Raw genomic sequence first — 10,574 nt, forward strand, 5'->3', positions numbered from 1 at the left:
CTTTAATCTCATGGAGGAAAGTGCGCATGGTGCCTGTTGTATACAATTCTGATGCTATTTCTGTGATTCATCAACACTCTGATAGTCCACAGATTACAGAATGCCTCCAGATGTGCAACGGTAACTATTACTGTTCTTCCAGGAAACGATCAAAGCGTAGACTGTTTGTGACATTACCCGCATGGAGGAAAGTGCCATGGTGACTGTTGCATTCAATCCCGATGCAATTTGTGTGTTTCATCAACACTCTGATACTAAACAGATTACAGAATGCCTCCAGATGTGCATCGGAAACTACTACTGGTCTTCCAGGGAACGATCAAAGCGTAGGCCGTTTGAGACATTACTCCCGTGGAGGAAGGTGCGCATGTTGACTGTTGTATTCAATCCTGAAGCAATTTCTGTGTTTCATCAACACTCTGATACTCCACAGATTACGCAATGCCTCCAGATGTGCATCGGAAACTAATACTGGTTTTCCAGGGAACGATCAAAGCGTAGACCGTTTGAGACATTACTAAAATGGAGGAAAGTGCGGATGGTGACTGTTGTATTCAATTCCGATGCAATTACTGTGTTTCATCAACACTCTGATACTCCACAGATTACAGAATGCCTCCAGATGTGTGTCGGAAACTACTACTGGTCTTCCAGGGAACGATCAAAGCGTAGACTGTTTGAGACATTACTCCCATGGAGGGAAGTACGCATGGTGACTGTTGTATTCAATCCCCATGCAATTTCTGTGTTTGATCAACAGTCTGATAGTCCACAGGTTACAGAATGCCTCCAGATGTGCATCGGAAACTACTACTGGACTCCCAGGGAACGATCAAAGAATAGACTGTTTGACACACTACTCTTATGGAGGAAAGTGCGCATGGTGACTGTTGTATTCAATCCCGATGCAATTTTAGTGTTTCATCAAGACTCTGATAGTCCACAGATTACAGAATGCCACCAGATGTGCAGCGGAAACTACTACTGGTCCTCCAGGGGACGATCAAAGCGTAGACTGTTTGAGACTTTAATCTCATAGAGGAAAGTGCGCATGGTGCCTGTTGTATACAATCCCGATGCTATTTCTGTGATTCATCAACACTCTGATACTCCACAGATTACGGGATGCCTCCAGATGTGCATCGGAAGCTACTACTGGTCTTCCAGGGAACGATCAAAGCGTAGACATGTTTGAGACATTACTCCCATGGAGGAAAGTGTGCATGGAGAATGATGTATTCAATCCCGATGCAATTTCTGTGTTTCATCAACATTCTGATAGTCCACAGGTTACAGAATGCCTCCAGATGTGCATCGGAAACTACTACTGGACTTCCAGGGAACAATCAAAGCGTAGACTGTTTGAGACATTACTCTTTTGGAGGAAAGTGCGCATGGTGACTTTTGTATTCAATGCCGATGCAATTTTAGTGTTTCATCAACACTCTGATAGTCCAGAGATTACAGAATGCCACAGGATGTGCATCGGAAACTACTACTGGTCTTCCAGGGAACGATCAAAGCGTAGACCGTTTGAGACATTACTAAAATGGAGGAAAGTGCGGTTGGTGACTGTTGTATTCAATACCGATGCAATTTTAGTGTTTCATCAACACTCTGATAGTCCACAGATTACAGAATGCCACCGGATGTGCATCGGAAACTACTACTGGACTTCCAGGGAACGATCAAAGAATAGACTGTTTGACACACTACTCTTATGGAGGAAAGTGCGCATGGTGACTGTTGAATTCAATCCCGATGCAATTTTAGTGTTTCATCAACACTCTGATAATCCACAGATTACAGAATGCCACCAGATGTGCATCGGAAACTACTACAGGTCTTCCAGGGAACGATCAAAGCGTAGACTGTTTGAGACATTACTCCCATGCAGAAAAGTGCGCATGGTGACTGTTGTATTCAATCCCGATGCAATTTTAGTGTTTCATCAACACTCAGATAGTCCACAGATTACAGAATGCCTCCAGATATGCATCGGAAACTACTACTGGTCTTCAAGGGAATGATCACAGCGTAGACTGTTAGAGACTTTAATCTCATAGAGGAAAGTGCGCATGGTCCCTGTTGTATACAATCCCGATGCTATTTCTGTGATTCATCAACACTCTGATAGTCCACAGATTACAGAATGCCTCCAGATGTGCATCGGTAACTATTACTGTTCTTCCAGGAAACGATCAAAGCGTAGACTGTTTGTGACATTACCCCCATGGAGGTAAGTGCCATGGTGACTGTTGCATTCAATCCCGATGCAATTTCTGTGTTTCATCCACACTCTGATATTCCACAGATTACAGAAAGCCTCTAGATGTGCATCGGAAACTGCTACTGGTCTTCCAGGGAACGATCAAAGCGTAGACTGTTAGAGACATTACTCACATGGAGGAAAGTGCGCATGGTGACTGTTGTATTTAATCCCGATGAAATTTCTGTGTTTCAACAATACTCTGATAGTCCACAGATTATAGAATGCCTCCAGATGTGCATCGGAAACTACCACTGGTCTTACAGGGAACGATCAAAGCGTAGACCGTTTGAGACATTACTGATGTGGAGGAAAGTGCGGATGGTGACTGTTGTATTCAATACCGATGCAATTTCTGTGTTTCATCAACACTCTGATAGTCCACAGGTTACAGAATGCCTCCAGATGTGCATCGGAAACTACTACTGGACTTCCAGGGAACGATCAAAGCGTAGACTGTTAGAGACATTACTCGCATGAAGGAAAGTGCGCATGGTGACTGTTGTATTTAAATCCGATGAAATATCTGTGTTTCATCAATACTCTGATAGTCCATAGATTATAGAATGCAACCAGATGTGCATCGGAAACTAACACTGGTCATACAGGGAACGATTAAAGCGTAGACCGTTTGAGACATTACACCCATGGAGTAAAGTGCGGATGGTGACTGTTGTATTCAATACCGATGCAATTTCTATGTTTCATCAACACTCAGATAGTCCACAGATTACAGAATGTCTCCAGATATGCATCGGAAACTACTACTGGTCTTCCAGTTAATGATCAAAGCGTAGACTGTTAGAGACTTTAATATCATGGAGGAAAGTGCGCATGGTGCCTGTTGTATTCAATCCCGATGCTATTTCTGTGATTCATCAACACTCTGATAGTCCACAGATTACAGAATGCCTCCAGATGTGCATCGGTAACTATTACTGTTCTTCCAGGAAACGATCAAAGCGTAGACTGTTTGTGACATTACCCCCATGGAGGAAAGTGCCATGGTGCCTGTTGTATTCAATCCCGATGCAATTTGTGTGTTTCATCAACACTCTGATACTCCACAGATTACAGAAAGCCTCTAGATGTGCATCGGAAACTGCTACTGGTCTTCCAGGGAACGATCAAAGCGTAGGCTGTTAGAGAAATTACTCCCTTGGAGGAAAGTACGCATGGTGACTGTTGTATTCAATCCCGATGCAATTTCTGTGTTTCATCAACACTCTGATACTCCACAGATTACAGAATGCCTTCATCATGTGCATCGGAAACTACTACTGGTCTTCCAGGGAATGATCAAAGCGTAGACTGTTAGAGACTTTAATCACATGGAGGAAAGTGCGCATGTGCCTGTTGTATTCAATCCCGATGCAATTTCAGTGTTTCATAAACACTCTGATACTCCACAGATTACAGAATGCCACCAGATGTGCATCGGAAACTACTACTGGTCTTCCAGGGAACAATCAGAGCGTAGACTCTTTGAGACATTACTCCCATGGAGGAAAGTGCGCATGGTGATTGTTGTATTCAATCCCGATGCAATTTCTGAGTTTCATCAACACTCTGATAGTCCTCTGATTACAGAAGTCCTCCATATGTGCATCGGAAACTACTACTGGTTTTCAGGGAACGATCAAAGCGATGACAGTTTGAGACATTACTCCCATGGAGGAAAGTGCGCATGGTGACTGTTGTATTCAATCCCGATGCAATTTCTGTGTTTCATCAACACTCTGATACTCCACAGATTACAGAATGCCACCAGATGTGCATCGGAAACTACTACTGGCCTTCCAGGGAACGATTAAAACGTAGACTGTTTGAGACATTACTATCGTGGAGGAAAGTGCGCATGGTGACTGTTGTATTCAATCCCGATGCAATTTCTGTGTTTCATCAACACTCTGATACTCCACAGAATACAGAATGCCACAAGATGTGCATCGGAAACTACTACTGGTCTTCCAGGGAACGATCAAAGCGTAGACTGTTTGAGACATTACTCCCGTGGAGGAAAGTGCGCATGGTGACTTGTTGTATTCAATCCCAATGCAATTACTGTGTTTCATCAACACTCAGATACTCCACAGATTACAGAATGCCACCAGATGTGCATCGGGAACTACTACTGGTCTTCCAGGGAACGATCAAAGCGTAGACTGTTTGAGACATTACTCCCATGGAGGAAAGTGCGCATGGTGACTCTTGTATTCAATCCCGATGCAATTTCTGTGTTTCATCAACACTCTGATATTCCACAGATTACAGAATGCCACCAGATGTGCATCGGGAACTACTACTGGTCTTCCAGGGAACGATCAAAGCGTAGACTGTTTGAGACATTACTCCCATGGAGGAAAGTGCGCATGGTGACTCTTGTATTCAATCCCGATGCAATTTCTGTGTTTCATCAACACTCTGATATTCCACAGATTACAGAAAGCCTCTAGATGTTCATCGGAAACTGCTACTGGTCTTCCAGGGAACGATCAAAGCGTAGACTCTTTGAGACATTACTCCCTTGGAGGAAAGTGCGCATGGTGACTGTTGTATTCAATCCCGATGCAATTTTAGTGTTTCATGAACACTCTGATAGTAAACAGATTACAGAATGTCTCCAGATGTTGCATCGGAAACTACTACTGGTCTTCCAGCGAACGATCAAAGCGTAGACTGTTAGAGACATTACTCACGGGGGGGAAAGTGCGCAAGGTGACTGTTGTATTTAATCCCGATGAAATTTCTGTGTTTCATCAACACTCTTATAGTCCACAGATTGTAGAATGCCTCCATATGTGCATCGGAAACTAACACTGGTCTTACAAGGAACGATCAAAGCGTAAACCGTTTGAGACATTACTAATATGAAGGAAAGTGCGGATCGTGACTGTTGTATTCAATACCGATGCAATTTCTGTGTTTCATCAACACTCAGATAGTCCACAGATTACACAATCCCTCCAGGTATGCATCGAAAACTACTACTGGTCTTCCATGGAATGATCAAAGCGTAGACTGTTAGTGACTTTAATATCATGGGGGAAAGTGCGCATGGTGCCTGTTGTATTCAATCCCGATGCAATTTCTGTGTTTCATCAACACTCTGACAGTCCGCAGATTACACAATGCCTCCAGATGTGCATCGGTAACTATTACTGTTCTTCCAGGGAACGATCAAAGCGTAGACTGTTTGTGATATTACTCCCATGGAGGAAAGTGCGCCTGGTGACTGTAGTATTCAATCTCGATGCAATTTCTGTGTTTCATCAACACTTTGAAGGTCCACAGATTACACAGTGCCTCCAGATGTGCATCAAAAACTACTACTGGTCTTCCAGGGAACGATCAAAGCGTAGGCAGTTTGAGACATTACTCCCGTGGAGGAAGGTGCGCATGGTGACTGTTGTATTCAATCCCAATGAAATTTCTGTGTTTCATCAACACTCTGATACTCCACAGATTTCAAAATGCCTCCAGATGTGCATCGGAAACTACTACTGGTCTTCCAGATAACGATCAAAGCGTAGACTGTTTGAGACATTACTTTTGTAGTGGAAAGTGCGCATGGTAACTGTTGTATTCAATCCCGATGCAATTTCTGTGTTTCATCAACAGTCTGATAGTCCACAGGCTACAGAATGCCTCCAGATGTGCATCGGAAACTACTACTGGACTTCCAGGGAACGATTAAAGCGTAGACTGTTTGAGACATTACTCTTATGGAGGAAAGTGCGCATGGTGACTGTTGTACTCAATCTTGATGCAATTTTAGTGTTTCATCAACACTCTGATAGTCCACAGATTACAGAATGCCACCAGATGTGCATCGGAAACTACTAATGGTCTTCCAGGGAACGATCAAAGCGTAGACTGTTTGAGACATTACTCCCGTGGAGGAAAGTGCGCATGGTGACTGTTGTATTCAATCCTGATGCAATTTCTGTGTTTCATCAACACTCTGATACTCCACAGATTACAGAATGCCACAAGATGTGCATCGGAAACTGCTACTGGTCTTCCAGGGAACGATAAAATCGTAGACCGTTTGAGACATTACTAACATGGAGGAAAGTGCGGATGGTGACTGTTGTATTCAATACCGATGCTATTTCTGTGATTCATCAACACTCTGATAGTCCACAGATTACAGAATGCCTCCAGATGTGAATCGGAAACTACTACTGGACTTCAAGGGAACGATCAAAGCGTAGACTGTTTGTGACATAACCCCCATGGAGGAAAGTGCCATGGTGACTGTTGTATTCAATCCCGATGCAATTTGTGTGTTTCATCAACACTCTGATAGTTCACAGATTACAGAATGCCTCCAGATGTGCATCGGAAACTACTACTGGTCTTCCAGGGAACGATCAAAGCGTAGGCTGTTTGAGACATAACTCCAGTGGAGGAGGGTGCGCATGGTGTCTGTTGTATTCAATCCCGATGCAATTTGTGTGTTTCATCAACACTCTGATACTCCACTGATTACAGAATGCCTCCACATGTGCATCGGAAACTACTACTGGTCTTCCAGGGAACGATCAAAGCCTAGACTGTTTGAGACATTACTCCCATGGAGGAAAGTACGCATGGTGACTGTTGTATTCAATCCCGATGAAATTTCTGTGTTTCATCAACACTCTGATACTCCACAGATTACAGAATGCCTCCAGATGTGCATCGGAAACTACTACTGGTATGCCAGGGAACGTTCAAAGCGTAGACTGTCTGAGACATTACTCCCGTGGAGGAAAGTGCGCATGGTGACTGTTGTATTCAATCCCGATGCAATTTCTTTGTTTCATCAACACTCTGATACTCCACAGATTACAGAATGCCTCCAGATGTGCATCGGAAACTGCTACTGGTCTTCCAGGGCACGATCAAAGCGTAGACTGATTGTGACATTACTCCCATGGAGGAAAGTGCGCATGGTGACTGTTGTATTCAATCCCGATGCAATTTCTGTGTTTCTTCAACACTCTGATACTCCACAGATTGCAGAATTCCTCCAGATGTGCATCGGAAACTACTACTGGTCTTCCAGGGAACTATGAAAGCATAGACTGTTTGAGACACTGCTCCCATGGAGGAAAGTGCGCATGGGGACTGTTGTATTCAATCCCGATACAATTTCTGAGTTTCATCAACAGTCTGATAGTCCACAGGTTACAGAATGGCTCCAGATGTGCATCGGAAACTACTACTGGACTTCCAGGGGACGATCTAAGCGTAGACTGTTTGAGACATTACTCTTTTGGAGGAAAGAGCGCATGGTGCCTGTTGTACTTAATCCCGATGCCATTTCTGTGTTTCATCAACACTCTGATATTCCACAGGTTACAGAATGCCTCCAGATGTGCATCGGTAACTACTACTGTTCTTCCAGGGAACGATCAAAGCGTAGACTGTTTGTGACATTACTCCCATGGAGGAAAGTGCACGTGGTAACTGTTGTATTCAATCCCGATGCAATTTCTGTGTTTCATCAACAGTCTGACATTCCACAGGTTACAGAATGCCTCCAGATGTGCATCGGAAACTACTACTGCACTTATAGGGAACGATCAAAGCGTAGACTGTTTGAGACATTACTCTTATGGAGGAAAGTGCGCATGGTGACTGTTGTATTCAATCCCGATGCAATTTTAGTGTTTCATCAATACTCTGATAGTCCACAGATTACAGAATGCCACCAGATGTGGATCGGAAACTACTACTGGTCTTCCAGGGAACGATCAAAGCGTAGACTGTTTGAGACATTACTCCCGTGGAGGAAAGTGCGCATGGTGACTGTTGTAATCAATCCCAATGCAATTTCTGTGTTTCATCAACACTCTGATACTCCACAGATTACGGAATGCCACCAGATGTGCATCGGAAACTACTACTGGTCTTTCAGGGAACGATCAAAGCGTAGACTGTTTGAGACATTACTCCCATGGAGGAAAGTGCGCATGGTGACTGTTGTATTCAATCCCGATGCAATTTCTGTGTTTCATCAACACTTTGAAGGTCCACATATTACAGAGTGCCTCCAGATGTGCATCGGAAACTACTACTGGTCTTCCAGGGAACGATCAAATTGTAGGCAGTTTGAGACATTACTCCATTGGAGGAAGGTGCGCATGGTGACTGTTGTATTCAATCCCGATGCAATTTCTGTGTTTCATCAACACTCTGATACTCCACAGATTACAAAATGCCTCCAGATGTTCATCGGAAACTACTATGGGTCTTCCAGGGAACGATCAAAGCGTAGAATGTTTGAGAATTACTCCCATGGGGGAAAGTGCGCATGGTGACTGTTGTATTCAATCCCGATGCAATTTCGGTGTTTCATCAACACTCTGATAGTCCACAGATTACAGAATGCCTCCAGATGTGCATCGGTAACTATTATTGTTCTTCCAGGGAACGATCAAAGCGTAGACTGTTTGTGACACTACTCCCATGGAGGAAAGTGCGCATGGTGACTGTTGTATTCAATCCCGATGCAATTTGTGTGTTTCATCAACACTCTGATACTCCACAGATTACAGAATGCCTCCAGATGTGCATCGGAAACTACTACTGTTCTTCCAGGGAACGATCAAAGCGTAGACTGTTTGTGACATTACTCCCATGGAGGAAAGTGCACGTGGTGACTGTTGTATTCAATCCCGATGCAATTTCTGTGTTTCATCAACAGTCTGATAGTCCACAGGTTACAGAATGCCTCCAGATGTGCATCGGAAACTACTACTGGACTTATAGGGAAAGATCAAAGCGTAGACTGTTTGAGACATTACTCTTATGGAGGAAAGTGCGCATGGTGACTGTTGTATTCAATCCCGATGCAATTTTAGTGTTTCATCAATACTCTGATAGTCCACAGATTACAGAATGCCACCAGATGTGCATCGGAAACTACTACTGGTCTTCCAGGGAACGATCAAAGCGTAGACTGTTTGAGACATTACTCCCGTGGAGGAAAGTGCGCATGGTGACTGTTGTAATCAATCCCAATTAATTTCTGTGTTTCATCAACACTCTGATACTCCACAGATTACGGAATGCCACCAGATGTGCATCGGAAACTACTACTGGTCTTCCAGGGAACGATCAAAGCGTAGACTGTTTGAGACATTACTCTCATGGAGGAAAGTGCGCATGGTGACTGTTGTATTCAATCCCGATGCATTTTCTGTGTTTTTCATCAACACTCATATAGTCCACAGATTACACAATGCCTCCAGGTATGCATCGGAAACTACTACTAGTCTTCCAGGGAATGATCAAAGCGTAGACTGTTAGAGACTTTAATCTCATGGAGGAAAGTGCGCATGGTGCCTGTTGTATTCATTCCCGAAGCAATTTCTAAGTTTCATCAACACTTTGAAGGTCCACATATTACAGAGTGCCTCCAGATGTGCATCGGAAACTACTACTGGTCTTCCAGGGAACGATCAAATCGTAGGCAGTTTGAGACATTACTCCATTGGAGGAAGGTGCGCATGGTGACTGTTGTATTCAATCCCGATGCAATTTCTGTGTTTCATCAACACTCTGATACTCCACAGATTACAAAATGCCTCCAGATGTGCATCGGAATCTACTACTGGACTTCCAGGGAACGATCAAAGCGTAGACTGTTTGAGACATTACTCTTATGGAGGAAAGTGCGCATGGTGACTGTTGTATTGAATCCCGATGCAATTTTAGTTTTTCATCAACACTCTGATAGTCCACAGATTACAGAATGCCACCAGATGTGCATCGGAAACTACTACTGGTCTGCCAGGGAACGTTCAAAGCGTAGACTGTCTGAGACATTACTCCCGTGGAGGAAAGTGCGCATGGAGACTGTTGTATTCAATCCCGATGCATTTTCTGTGTTTCATCAACACTCTGATACTCCACAGAATACAGAATGCCACAAGATGTGCATCGGAAACTACTACTGGTCTTCCAGGGAACGATCAAAGCGTAGACTGTTTGAGACATTTATCCCATGGGGGAAAGTGAGCATAGTGACTGTTCTATTCAATCCCGATGCAATTTCTGTGTTTCATGAACACTCTGATAGCCCACAGATTACAGAATGGCACCAGATGTGCATCGGAAACTACTACTACTGGACTTCCAGGGAACGATCAAAGCGTAGACTGTTTGAAAATTGCTCCCATGGAGGAAAGTGCGCATGGTGACTTTTGTATTCAATCCTGATGCAATTTCTGTGTTTGATCAACACTCTGATAGTCCACATATTACAGAATGCCTCCAGATGTGCATCGGAAACTGCTACTGGGTTCCAGAG

The sequence above is a fragment of the Schistocerca gregaria genome, unplaced genomic scaffold (assembly GCF_023897955.1).
Source record: "Schistocerca gregaria isolate iqSchGreg1 unplaced genomic scaffold, iqSchGreg1.2 ptg000480l, whole genome shotgun sequence".
Taxonomy (NCBI): Eukaryota; Metazoa; Arthropoda; class Insecta; order Orthoptera; family Acrididae; genus Schistocerca; species Schistocerca gregaria.